A 14722-nucleotide genomic window follows, 5' to 3' on the forward strand; every position below is an offset into this window, starting at 1 on the left:
TATCCGTTTTATCTCGAGGCTAGGTTAGAGATTACTCGCGATTCTTTATTGTACAGTCGATGGAATTCGAGACACTTTGGTCCAAAAACTGAGTACAGTTTAGCTCTCGAGGACTTTGTAAATTTGATCGAGTTTCAATTGTCGATGAAGATTCTGGACATCTCTCCATTGTTAGATACGAAAGTACACCGAGTAAGCAGAAGCTGTTTTGTAGAATAATCCTAAACTCGGAGTCAGATTTTCTATGCTTGCGCAGATCAGAGTATTGGGATTTTAGAGACATTCTGAACGTTTGAGACACTTAGGTATACACTGGATCGAAGACGTTCTTTAGTAAATTTCAACTAACAACGCGATTAGTTCGACACTGGATATACCGATCGCAGTGATTTCAACGATCATCTTGCTAGAATCTTTTTAGAAACTAGTTATCCAAACTTCCAATCGCTAATTTTACATCCGTGAATATAAGAACGATCGAGAACATCCTTGAAAACTTCTCTGAACTCTATCAAGGATTTCTAGACCTTACGAAACACACTTCTCCCCGTTAAAAGATTACCCTAGACCAACCTAAAGTTACCCAAACCTGTAGAGTACCTATGTCGTATAAAAACTGAAACTTAAAAACGCATTGCAACGTCCACTCGGCGTGACCGGTTCCAGGACACCTGTTCAATCGAGAACCAAGCTCACGCTGCTCCTGCGTGCTCCAAAAAACTTACCAAAATCCTGCCACTTTTTCAAGGGGGCACATAGCAGCAATCGTCCTCGAGTCGGTTCAACGGTACCCTTTTCATCCGCTCGAACTCGGTGTTGTCCTCTTCCCGATTCGACAACTAGGAAATCCACTCTCGCGTCGAGTAGCCCCCGAGAAAAGAAACGGGGGGCCCCTAGTCCCTGGAAATGGTCTCGACGATACCGCGGGAAATGTTTCCAGGTAACGTTCCGCGAAAAAAGGTAAAAAACGTGTAAAAAAGGAGAAGATCGATCGGGCGCGTTCGCGGTTCGGCCGCGAAGGTGGCAGCACCTCGCCGCGCGATTTCGCGCCGGGGCGGGGGTAACCGTCGATGGCCGCATTTTTGTTCCTTTTTTTTTTCTACCCGCGTCCGTGTGCGTGTGTTTTTCCCGTCCCTCTATTCCTCTCGTAGTTGGCAGATTAGGCTAATGCGATGGACCAGATGAGATATGGGCCAGCGAATCGGAGTACGGTGCCGGCACGGCAGGGGCGTGACTGTACCCTGGAAACGGCCGTGCCCCGGGCCACAGTCACGACGTGAACTAAGTGCTGGGTGGAGCCCCGTCTAGGCACTACCTACTCGATGGAACCATCATCCTCTCCCTCGAATGTCACGGGGGCAACCGAATGGCTGCCAGCCACCTCGAAAACCGCGCCAATTTCGAAAGGAGACCCGCGACTTGCATCGAGGCTCCCACCGCCTCGCTTCGAGTACCGTTTACCTAAGGCCACGTGCTTCGATAACTCGCAGCAGACGAGAACACGCACTCCGAAACAGTATACGTATATATACGTATATATAACGAAAATATACGTCGCGATCGTTTGTTCACCAGTAATAACATTTCAGACAAAGTCGAAGTAAACGTCGAATGGAGCAAGTGGTCGTCGAAGAACGCGAGGTGATCCTTGGAGTTGCGTTGAAGTTTTGAATGGTACGGATAAAAATAGAATTGTGACGATTTAATAATTGTAGAATAAATTTACATCCCTGTAGATATGGTTCTATAAATAATAATTCGTAAAGGGAACCGGAGTTTACCAAAAGGAGCAGTCGTGACGTATTGCACACTTCTTAACGAAATTGGAACGTATCGCACAATTTAGTCTTCCGGAAGCTTTTCGAATGTAAATAGAATCCACACCAAGTGGATTTTAGTTTCGAAGCTTCCGGGAGAATCTTGAAATCGAAAGAAAAAAAATTGTGTTAGCGCTTCAAAACACGTAGCATCCGGTGGAGATGGAATCGAAACATAATGGGGCAGGTTAAGGGTCTTTAGGGGCACTCGAAGATGGCAGCGATGTTAAAGTCTGTAACAGAAGTGTGTCCATGTGTCACGCGTGTTGCCCTTCGTGATCCGTTTAAGATTGAACGAGACTCGTCGCTTTCGAGATACTCGTCGTACGGTCCGTTTAAAGTACTGTACTGTTATTTCCATGGGTTCGTTTTCCAATGTTTATCAACTTTGGTATTGTCCTTGTTCGAGTTAAGGAACTCAGCTTCAGAATTCTTCGACTGGACGAATTCATTTCGAATGATTCGATACTCGTGTCCAGGTTTCGATCGATCTTCGTCAACTTCGGGAACGATGCTTCAGTGTCCAATCGGATTAAATCCAAAATGCACGTTTAATTTAACTCCAGTTTCTTATCGTATCGGCATCAGGGCTCCGTCACCTGAAACAAGCGAGATGTTTATTATTAATTATCCGTGAGCTCTACGATACTCTATCGCGAAAATAATTTCAACCTTCGTCGACCCTACTAATTTTCACTTTCGAATTCTCCTAAGTCCGTCGGTGGACGTACTCGTAATCTCACCTTCAGGGTTCATCCTTAACCTGTTCAACCTTTGAGTATTCCGCAGTTCGCGCGAACTGTGGTATTGAATTGATAATTTTTTAAATTTTACTTCCATGTTCGCAAGGTGGAAATAATATTGAAGTTGTAACCGTAATATTTTCCGATAGATATAAATAGAAACGAGCTAAAATTGTCCGAAATCGACGGCTATGTACCTGATGAGAATCAAACAACTAAGTAAAAATTTTTTGCAATGTTTTACTTCGATGTTCACAAGAAGAGAGTTACAATTGTAATATTTCCTGATATATATATAAATAGAAACAACGACCTAAAGATGTCCGAGATCAACAACTGCGAGTTTTATAATAACTAAACAACCTAAAAAAAATTGTTGGTAATGTTTTACTTCGATGTTCACAAGCTGAGAGTTGCAATTCTACTTCCCGATACACATAAATAGAAACAACGACCTAAAGTTGTCCGAGACCAACAACTACGAGTCTGGTAGGAATCAAATAACTTAAAAAAAATGTTTGGCAATGTTTTATTTCCATATTCACAAGCTGAGAGTTGCAATTCTAATATTTCCCGATACACATAAATAGAAACAACAACCCAAAGTTGTCCGAGATCAACAACTACGAGTCTGATAGTAACCAAACAACTTAAAAAAAAATGTTTGGCAATGTTTTACTTCGATGTTCACAAGCTGAGAGTTGCAATTCTACTTCCCGATACACATAAATAGAAACAACGACCTAAAATTGTCCGAGATCGACAACTACCCGTAGCAAAGCGTTCCGGTCCTTGTCGAGCACCAACAAGTTCGACTCGTAGTTCAAACCGAATGGGTTAACGCGAACTACAGTGCCCCACATAATCCAATGGTAGGGAGGGGGGGTGGGGGGCAACGGAATAGGGCGCGTTGCAATTGTCCCGTTCCGCGAGTCGCGAAAAAATTTATCGCCAGATCAAGAGATTACAGCCCCGAAAACTCGGTAAGTTAAATAAATTCATCCTCGAGGAAGGACGTCCCTGTCCAGTTTCCGATCGAGCTTCGTCAAACACGAAAAAAATCCGGTAGTCGCCCGGTCCCGCGACAACCCCCCGATCGCTCACCCCCTCGGTAAACGAAAAATCAACAAAGCGCTGCGCGTTTCGGACCGTGTGTTCCAGACGTAATTCATACCCAATAACTTCTCCCTTAAAACGGAGAACGACTGAAACGAAAACAAACCCGGCCGGTCGTCGGTCCTCTCCGACCCTGTGGAAACAGGAGAAAGAAAACGCGTTGTCGGTGCCCCCCTCCGTAATGCGAGCACTTTTCAGTCGATCGGGCTTCGGCCGGGTATTTTTTTTTCCCCCGTCCGTTTGTCCGTTTCGATCCAGCCCCACCCCACCCCTCGTCCATCTGCCTACCGATATTCGTCCGGGGGCATATCTCCCGGCCACTTTTCAATTTCGTCCGACGAATTTCCATTCCCCACCCGCGCGACCATCCCCGTGGTACGCGCGACGCGACGCCCAATCTACACGTCCAATTCTCCGGAACATAAATCCGACCAGTTTTTATTATTTAACGTTTTTTCTCGGGATCCTTGCACCGACGCCTCGCCGAGCCTCCAGGATATCCCGTCGAACGTCCGATGGGTCAAGGAGAAAGGGGTGGAGAGGCCGTGGTTCGAGTCTCCCCGTTGCCTTCCCACCACCCCCAAGGGGATGGGGTGGACACTACGGTGTCATCGGGATATACGGCTAATTGTAAGGATGTTTTGTTGGGCTGTCGGAACTCGAGACCATCTCCCCTTACAAGGTTTTGCATTTAGCCCTACCGTATCGACGACACGTACAGCAGGAAACTCCGCGGGACCGAGACGAAGTTTCCCACCCTCGACCAGCTCCGCCTGGACAACTTCGGAGCGCGTTAACGGACGACACTCTGTGTACCACCGAGAAGGTTGCTTTTCCAGCCGAGTTTCGGGTGACGGGGCGAACAGGCGCTGGTTAGGGAGATCGCTATCGCGTCCGGAGAGAAGAGTCTCGGACGATGTGCAACGGTGTTCTCCAAAGAGGTTTAACGCGAGACGGGTGGCTGAGGGGCCGTGGGGGAGAGAAAATTTCTCGCGAGGGGAAAACCTGGACGAATGGAACACCTCTTTCCACGAAGAGAACGAAAGAATCTCTTTATTCTTCGGAGGGAGGGTTGTTCGGAGCGGGTGCCAATTGGTGGCAATCTGACCATTTCTTTAATGTTGATGTAATTCACTGTAAGGTGTTGGGTACGAAGGAGGATAGATTTTGTCGATTTACCAGTACCAATGGTGTTTTATAATCTATTCTGTGTAGCTTTGGGGTAGTCGAGTCTCCCCTCCAGAGAGAAGGTTATTCGGAGTGAGTGCCAATTGGTGGCAATCTGACCATTTCTTTAATGTTGATGTAATTCACTGTAAGGTGTTGGATACGAAGGAAGGTAAATTTTGTCGATTTTACAGTACCGATGGTGTTTTGTAATCTATTCTGTGTAGCTTTGGGGTAGTCGAGTTTCCCCTCCAGAGAGAAGGTTATTCGAAGTGGGTGCCAATTGATGTTGTAATTTACCGTAAAGTGTTGGATACGAAGGAAAATAAATTTTGTCGATTTTACAGTACCAATGGTGTTTTATAATCTATTCTATGTAACTTTGGGGTAGTGGGGTTTCCCTTTTCCTTCCTTGACTTCGAGATTAGATTCTCCGAGGTAATATTTTTCTTTTCTTTCTTTGTCAAATGTTTGCTTTTCTAGTTAGTTTCTGTTCTGTGATCTTTGTGCCTCTGGACACTATACACATTCTATAGATACAAGTAGGATAATTCAAAGATATATCGTACTATAGGTGTCTAGCTATTTTCGACAAAATAACTTATTAAAATTCCATCGTTATTCAAGGGAGAAGTATGAGGAGGTTGTAAGAAAACTGTAACCAATTTTCGACTAAACGCGGAACAACTAAATCGTTGCGAGTTACATGTTTCGTGTGTACAGTGTACGTTCAACGTGTCCCTCTTTCAATCGCGATACACAGTCCCGTATATTTCATCGACAAAAGTTACACTCGTTCCAAGAATATTTAGAGAGAGAGAAGAAATGTTACGTTTCTTCTTCTCCGGAAAGAAATGTTACATTTCGACATTTTCACGTTGAAAATGTAAACATTTTTAAGTAAATTACACTTCTCTTACCCACCCCAACGATCGACCCTCTCGACCCGTTAAACACAGACACACAATCTCGAAACAGGGCCAGAAATCCATCGAATTTGAATCCAACGAACCGATCGGTCTTCAATATCGTCTCTCGACTGAAAAACGAACGAGTCGCAAATCCTCGATCCCTTTTTTGTCGCTCCCGATGAGTATTGCGCACCCCGAAAGCGCAGCAACATCCATCATCGGTTCTTCCTATCGGTTTCTTGTCCCTTTCGACGATTACCCGTTCCGAAACGGTTAATAGTAACCGCTAATTCGATCGCGTTAATTACCAAAGTAGTCGGTATCGATGTTCTAGCCCTAACGCGAACCCAAAGACTGCATCGTTCCCCGGATTCGAGTTCCAGATCCGGTGTACCCGTAACGAGGCTCCATAAAACAACCCGGAGCGTATAAAACGAGCATAAACGCGTCACCTAACCCCCGGACCTGAGCCAGACGTTTCATAGGCGTCGCGAGCGAAGCTATCCGATAATTTTGATGCATCGGACACGCTTCGAGCGCGATCTTATCGGCGACCGATCGTCGAATAATTCCGCGCCGCGTAACGCGGCGTTCTCGCGGTACCGGTGCGCCGATTGATTTGTTAATTAAGTCGTGGAAATACTTTTGCACGCACGCGACAGGACGTATTAATCGGCGAACGCCGGAGGTCATATATTGTTTGTGACGCTTTAGACGCGAACATTGATTACGAGAGAGACGCCGGCGTCGGTCGGTGGTTTGCGGAGGAGAGACGGTGTGCTCGGGGCGAACGGGGGAGGGAACCGGGGGCGGTATGGGGGTGTCGCGGGGGTAGGAAGGGTAGGAGAGGGGGCGGCGATATTATTGATTTATGTCCCGTTCTACGTTATGTATTCTAGCTCCTCCACAACGGTGCCGAATGATCCCACCGAAGTGCAACGTTCTCCTCGGTTTAAGCTTCGACTCTGAATATTTCGACGTCCGCCACCCCCGATTTCCTCGCCTCGCATGCGAACTTCGTCGCGAGGACGCGACGACGAGACACCTGCTAGCACGACCGCGTTATTTATTTACGTAGCCAGAAATTGAACGGGTGCCCTGCATCACCTGATCGCGTCCCACACGTTCAACGCGCTGCTTGCGGGATTATTCGAGAAACGTCACCGCGAGGGAAGGAAACATTTTCTCGCGCACGGGGAGAACGAATTTTCATCGTTTCTTTTCGATTTTTAATCGTTTCGGAGATCTCGGAACGAAACGAAACATTTCCGAGACCTTTGCGCTAATTAGGAAATTATACGTACACTGTGGACAGATTTGTGCAATTGTAGCTAAATTTGTTACCAATGTCCTCCCACGGTGGTTAAAAGACAATCGTTGTATTGGTACGAAGAAAAGCGTATTGGTTCGTGCGAGTCATGTGCGTCCGCGTTAAAAATTTTCAATCGCTCCTTTTGGTACGCGGAGCATATCTACTTTCGAAAATTCTGCACGAATCCTACCTAGCTCAGACACGGTACTTTTAAGGCTTATTAAGTTGTTCGATAAATTTTTTACTTTTTTCCATTGTGAAAATATACTACTTCAAGTTTGAACAACTGTAAATATACGAACGAGTCGACAGATCTACCCGAAACTTTACACATGTTCAACGAACAGTTCGTGCCGTCTTTAGAAAAATAAAACGGCGAACCTAATAGTACCATTTCTTATAGAGCAACCTATTAATTCCAAATTCTCCACCGATCAACGATTTCGTTAACCTGCGAACAAAGATACAGAGTACCGCCCTTTTGGCTCTTCAATTTTTCCCCGCTGAACCTCTCCAGCCAACGAACCATTGTGTGTTGTATTCTCTTCGATGCACCGTGCAACAACGAAAAATCGCAGGTGATTCGATTTTTCATCGAACTTTCTAAGAACGAGGTTCCACGCGAATCGACCGAACGCTAACTAATTCGTGATTCCGCGTCGCGTGAACACGCATCGGAGCGAAACGGGCGCAGGTTTGGCACGAAACAACCGCGAATCCGCGACAATTGTCTCGATTACGGCTCGGGGGCCGTTCGTGCGCGGCAAATCGAAACCGATCATCGCCGGACAGGCGTCACGGAAGCCGCGCCGATCATCGAGCTCCCTCCCACGGCCTCGTCCCGCTCCCGCGAGAGGGAAGCCGCGATATCAATTATCTTCGATACGAATTACGGTTACACGAAGCTCTGTTCACCGACGGTGGGGCTTGCTGGAAGTTGTGCGTGCCGGAAGTTAGGCCAGGGATGAGCACGGGTGGGTGGGATCGGACCGCGAAAATAGGAGTAGCAAGAGTAAGAGAGAGCGAGGGAGTGTGTGTTTGTGTGAGAGAGAGAACGAGCGAGTGTGTGTGTATGAGAGAGAGAGAGAGGGGGGGAGAGAACGAGCGAGTGTGTGTGTGTGTGAGAGATAGAGAGAGAGAGGGGGAGAAAATGAGAGAGCGAGAGAGAACAAGTGAGTGTGTAAGAGAGAGAGAGAGGGGTAGAAAATGAGAGAGCGAGAGAGAACGAGCGAGTGTGTGAGAGAGAGAGTGGGAGAAAATTAGAGAGCGAGAGAGAACGAGCGAGTGTGTATGTGATAGAGAGAGAGAGAGAGAGAGAGAGAGAGAGAGAGAGAGAGAGAGAACGAGCGAGTGTGTATATGATAGAGAGAGAGAGAGAGAGAGAGAGAGAGAGAGAGAGAGAGAGAGAGAGAGGGAACAAATGAGAGAGCGAGAGAGAACGAGAGAGAGAGAGAGAGAGAGAGAGAGAGAGAGAGAGAGAGAGAGAGAGAGAGAGAGAGATGCAAGCGGGAAGCGCCGAAAATTGATGTATTCCCTATGCAAAACAGCAGAAGCACGGCGCTAGTAGTAGCTGGACAGCACGCAACCGGGAATCCTCTATGGCCACCGACTCTCTCTCGCGCTCTCTCTTCGTCTCGCCTTCTACCACCATCAGCGGCTCCGTCACCTGAACAGAATCGAGAGCGGTATAGGAGCAATTAACACTCTATTAACACTAACGACGCTCATACATAACAACGGTGCCGCGGGGATTGAATTTATGGTCTGTTAATGGGGGTTACTTTATGCGTTATGCAGTCGTACGCGTCACGACGTCGGCCAGCGTCGCGTAAATTTTGCGAGAGCCCCGCGCGGATTCTTCGTACGCGAGAGGAAGAGGACGAGACGAGAAGGAGGAGACGCGTGGAATTCGCGATTCAACGACGAACGTTTCGGTCACGGGGTTAGACCGTGTAGGTCCTGGTGAAGGAGCACGATCTCTCGCAGGTGTCTTTCCCGCTGCTTCGCAAGCTGACTTAAAGGTGACTGAGACCAACGTGGATGATAGACGATCGATGCACTCGGTAGATTTTCTTAACGCCATTGCTCTAGTCGCTGGAGTTGGACTATGTGGATCTTGGTAGTGGTGCTAGGGACATTGAGACATTTTAAGAATCCAAAAACTGAAATGGATAGACGATGGATGCACTCGGTAGATTTGCTTAACACCATTGCTCTAGTCGCTGTAGTTGGACTATCTGGATCTTGGTAGTGGTGCTAGGGACATTGAGACATTTTAAGAATCCAAAAACTGAAATGGATAGACGAACGATGCACTCGATAGATTTGCTTAACACCTCTACTCTATTCGTTCAAGTTGGAGTATCTAGATCTTGGTAGTGGTGCTAGAGACATCGAGACATTTTAAGAATCCAAAAATTAAAATGGATACCTGATCGATGCACTGAATATATTTGCTTAACGCCATTGCTCTATTTGCTGTAGTTGGACTATGTAGATCTTGGTAATGGTTCTAGGGACATCGAGACATTTTAAGAATCCAAAAACTGAAGTGGAATGCTCAGTGCACCCCATAGATTCGTTTAACGCTACACTGTTCGTGCGAGTGCTCCTGGCAATGCTCTTAAAAATACCGAGACATTGTCGAAAGATTTTATCCGTTCGCTAATGCTTCCTAAAGTAACACCGAGTCGAGTCCAAAAACAGAAATGGAACGGTCGGTGCATCCCGTAGATTCGTTCGACGCTACTCTGTTCGTGGGAGTGCTTCTGGTGGTGGTCTCAAAGACACCGAGACATCGTTGGAAGATTTTATCCGTTCGTGATGCTTCGTACAGTAACGCATAGTCGAGTCCAAAAGCAAGAATGGAACAGTCGATCGATGAACCCGTTAGATTTCTTCGACTTTACTCCGTTCGTGCGAGATAGACCAGGTAGATGCTAGTTGCGCGAGAACACCGGTACATTGTTGTGGTATTTCGTTCTCACGATCGTTTGCACGTGTCTCTCGGCTCTGGCGATCCCCGGTAACGCGTTAACGATACCAAAAGCAGCGACCGATAGCCGATCGACGATAGACATTTCCACCTAGCTCGTTGGCAGAGTTGTTCGATGCACGGGCCACGGCGTTACGCGTTATTTTACACGGTGTTGACGACTCTGTTCGACTCGGCGGCCTAATTCGACCTAATTCCCGTTCCCAGGCCAGGGCGTCTCGTTCAGCGTCGAAAGCCCGGGAAAAACGAGAAAGAGGAAACAGGTGTACGCGTAATCTCTCTCCGGCGAAACGCGAGTAAACAAGAAAGTTAGGGGGCTCACCGTTCGTCGAGTGCAACGGAGTCGAGTGCCAAAGTTCATCGTGAGATCCTGCCCTCCTCACGGAGACGCGGCAAGGCCGGTAAAGTGATAAAGCGGCCATAAATTCTGACCGCCATCCTCCCGCCGAGCCCCTCTATCTTCCCGGCTCTTCGCTCCCGCCCGCCTCTTCCTTCCCTTCCTCGTGCTCCCTCCTTCCTTTCCCGTTTACCGTCTTCCTCTGACGGCCGCCTTCGCAACCTGGATGCACCTGCAACAACGGAATTGGCAAAGGTCAGCGCACGTTTCGTTGCTTTAAATCGTGGCTGCTCTTGATACTCACTCGATGACGTATCTACTCGGCGATCGAGACCCTGGACGAGATAATCGTTTCCTCGAACGACCGTTCGAGGGAACAAGGTCTCGGTAAAGGTTACCCCCCGAACTTCGTCCGTATCGTCCAACGAAGAAGGTGTACCTCCCAGTTTCGAGAATACCGTGGAACGAAACGTACACCGATCCAGCTAATCCCCTTTTCCACTCTCGACCCTACTTACCTGTTCGAAATTCGACCGGACGACGACGACGCGATCGATCGAATCGATCACGAACGATCCAACGACGATAAGAGCTAAAACGAGAACATTCTCCGGTTTAGTCGCGCAGCTGTCCCCCTGATCGTCAGTTAAAATCAATTCAGCCGACGGAACGTCCTTGGCCGTGAATGACCTCCAGAGGGAGACGTCAATTGAACCAACAGACGTCCCGGTTCGATGCATAAAATTGATCTTCACCCAGTTCGCGACCGCGTTTCGTAGCTCCGTGGATCTCGCTACTGGTGTACATTCAACCGGCATAATGGGAACGAACACTCCTCGAGCACCCGATACTTTGCAAATTGTCGCGTGGACATCGCTCTGGAAAATCCTGGGACCCCGAAAGATCTCAGTGGACGACTTTAGCTCCTAAGAAAGCTACTTTCTTCGAACCTGCGACTCGAAAGTCTACCATTCAAGGGCTCGAGAGTTCTTGGACTCGAGCCAAAGAATCCAAGGCTGGTCGATCTTTGGATCCCAGGACCCGCTGTCTTTTCCCAAGGAAACGACTCGGAGGCCCTGTACGCGAGACGGAGGTCCCTCGAGGAGGAATCTCGGCCCTCGAATTCCCAGCGCGGAAAGCGGCACGGTAAAACGGTTCGAGGGCTCGTTCGGTTTCTAACAAAGAGACGAGTAGACGAGTAGGCGAAACGTAACGGAAATTAGGCCGGCGTGTGACGCGTGGAATTCCACGTGGACACGGTGAATGGAGACGTCTCGGACGCGAAGAAACCGTTGGCAGCTGCAGTTTGCCGAAACGTCGAAATCCAATAACGCCGGTGTTCCAGGCATACCGGCCGCCTAGAAGCTAGGCACACGGTATGCTCGTTGCAGCGCAGGGGCGAACAGACAGAAATCCCAATAAATCATCCCGTCACGAGCCGTGAGCCAAGGCGGAGCCTCTTGCCTCGTATTAGCCAATAATAATCCTCTCCGAGGTGGAGGCCATCTTGGATTATACAATGGTTCCTTCCGCCACAATTCGTATAAATGCAACCTTCGGGTTACCGGGCAACCTTTTCGAAGGGTCCCAGTGGCGTACTCCCGCCGATATTTTCGTTCGAGCGTGAAAGACATCGTTGATCGCCACGGATCGATCCCGTTCTCGCAACACGTAACCGAACGAACATCGCGCGCAGCAAATTGGAGCAACGTACACGATCGACCATAAGTTGAAGAACGGTGCGCGACGAGAGGGGAGAATTTTTTTTTTTTTTTTTCTTTTTTTTTCGCAAATTCGATTACTCGGAAAGGAACATTTTTTCGGGTTTCTTCGGTACGGAACCAAGCGATCGAGTTTTCGAAGCGGGCGAATCTCTCGGATTACATTTTTTCCTCGATCTTCGGTTTTTCGAAAGTTCAAAGTGTCTCCCGCTGAGACGATATTTTATAAGAAGCTTGCAATCGCGTTCACCGCCCGAGAACTATAATTAATGGGTTTAACGTCCATTTGCTTTGGCCCAAGTAGTCCCAAACTTATGGCCCATGGTGCATCGTTAACGTCGAAATCACCGAACGAGTCCTCGCGAATTACCAATTAATTAATCGATCGAAGGAGAGGAAGCAACACGGTAGAGGCTCGATCGATCTCGCGAATCGAGGTCGAACGAACCCGACCGGTCCACGTGACCGGTTTCAGCCGCGTATCCCCGGTGTATTCGCGTTGTACACGAATCGATAAAGTTTCGGGCCGACGCCGCGAGAGACGCGAATCGAAGGAGAAGCGTGACATCCGGTTACAGCCCGGTACCCCGCGGCACGTTGTGACAACCTGGTTCTGATTTTCATATTCAACCACAATTTATTTCTCGTTTTCAAACACAGCTATTATAATTAATATAATTATTATTAATATGGACAGACTCTTATATAATATAATACAATACGGTTTAGACTTGTCGACATGATAGCGTATAATACTATTATCGTTTCTCATCGTCATCGTCGTCGTCGTTACTCATAATACATAGCTCATCCGCGTGCATATCGTTCGTCATTGCAATCGTATCGTTATTATCGTATTCGTCATCACCATCACCCGCCATCATCATCGTCATCGTCCGCGTCATCATCAACATCGTATCGCTGACATACTTCTTTTTTTTTTTTGTTCTTTTTGTTTCCATGTGTACATTTAGTTTACATAATGCGGGACACTACAAAATAATTATATACGTTTATCATAATTCGTAATACTATTATATTTGTATTTATATTTATATTTATATTCATATTTATATTTAAATATATATAATTTATATATTTATATATATATATATATAGATTTATTTATTTATATCATCTTTTCCTCTTATATTTCGGTAAAGTGGTGCGGCCCACAATATTTTTCGGCCTGTAGGCACACACCCCTAACTAATGTTTCATTTTTTTTCATTTTGTTTCGTTTCTTCCGCATCGCGTAACCGTTTCGAACGAATGCGTTGTACCCGGTCCTCTCGTGTGGCAGGGCATGTATTGCTGCGCGCGCGCCTGCGCCCGTGCGCGGCTGTGTACGTGTACGTGTACGTGTACGTGTGAATGTTCCATGTGTATAATATAACGTGTACATAGATGTTCCACCGGTTCGCTCGGGGCAATGTGTCCATGTAACGCCGGACGACTCGAGTGTGCGGCCGATATTGGAAAAAGAAATTAATCCCTCGACTTTTCCGGCTTCACCGGCTCCTACGTTTGATAAATCGAGAAAAACACTGCCCTTTCGAGATTACGCGCGTCGATGTACCGAAAAACTTTACGATCGTTTAGGTAGCTTGTAACCGGCTACGAAACACGGGTAACCGTACACATAAATTCCCGCAAACGTGTACATACGTGGCTGCGAACACTTGTGGGCACTTACGTTTCAACGGATGTTACGTTACGCGAGGACCAAATAAATAAAAGAAACTCGGGAACCTTTCGACCCGATCGAATGAGAATCACTGCTCGACGACATAGCGTTCAAGATGTCCGACGGAGAATAAATTTCGCTCATTTAAATTCGTATCTTTCGAATTTCACTCGAAACGTAAAATTAGGGTTTTTTTTCTTTTTGTTTTATTTTTTTCTTTCCACGAGTTCGTAAAGAACGGTGCACACTGGAGCGATCGCGTGTACATCGGGGGACGTAAACGTGGCGGCTCTTAATAATATTGTCATCCTTTTACTCTATTTTCCCTCGTCACGGTTACAAACCAAGGGACCGTGGAAATCGGTCGAATCGTCCGTAATCCACGACGGTGTTCGTATATCGTTACAGTACCGTATCAATAAATAGTAATTAATTAGTCCTCTGCTACCGTTACTTTGTAATTCTTTTAGTCTATTAAACAGGTACCTACTTTACCTACGCGGTATCGTATACAGTGGTCGCGGCTCGCGATTCGATGCCGCGACGTCAGACGTCGCCCTTCACATTGCCCCGCCGATAAAAAAAAAGAAGAAACGGAGGAAAAAATCGAAAAAGAAAAGGAAAAAAAAGGAAGAAGAATAGAAAAGAAAAACGTATCGTCGATGCGCCCGCTTGTTTCGGGATTATTTACAGTGTCTCTCCTGTTAATAGTGTTAAGTCTGTGGCACGTGACCTTCGCGCCACGTGTCGAAGTAAATCGGAACACTCGCGATAAGTAAGTACTTGTTGTTCGTTCACGATTCGTGACTTCTATAAAGTAAAAAGTTTTACGGCCGGAATCACCGATTCTCTAAACGACGTTCTCGCGAACTACGAATACTTTTTCTCATTATTTTTTTTTTTTTCTTCGTTTTAT

The 14722-nt window shown here is 47.0% G+C and overlaps 1 protein-coding gene across 3 annotated transcripts in view; it reads right to left on the reverse strand.

Annotated features, from left to right (window-relative positions):
* Positions 1-1687: 1687 nt before the first annotated feature.
* Antp (homeotic protein antennapedia) overlaps positions 1688-14722 on the reverse strand; it is a 40646-nt gene continuing 27611 nt past the window's right edge. The window contains exons 3-5 of one of the 3 annotated variants that reach the window (XM_076305922.1): positions 10703-10990; positions 10384-10630; positions 1688-2416 (exon numbers count right to left, since the gene is read on the reverse strand). The gene's annotated coding sequence lies outside the window, so the exon portion shown is untranslated. The remainder of the gene's footprint in view (positions 2417-10383; positions 10631-10702; positions 10991-14722) is intronic. The other 2 variants (XM_076305923.1, XM_076305924.1) reach the window with 2 other exon arrangements.

The sequence above is a fragment of the Ptiloglossa arizonensis genome, chromosome 3, assembly GCF_051014685.1.
Source record: "Ptiloglossa arizonensis isolate GNS036 chromosome 3, iyPtiAriz1_principal, whole genome shotgun sequence".
NCBI classification, from domain to species: domain Eukaryota; kingdom Metazoa; phylum Arthropoda; class Insecta; order Hymenoptera; family Colletidae; genus Ptiloglossa; species Ptiloglossa arizonensis.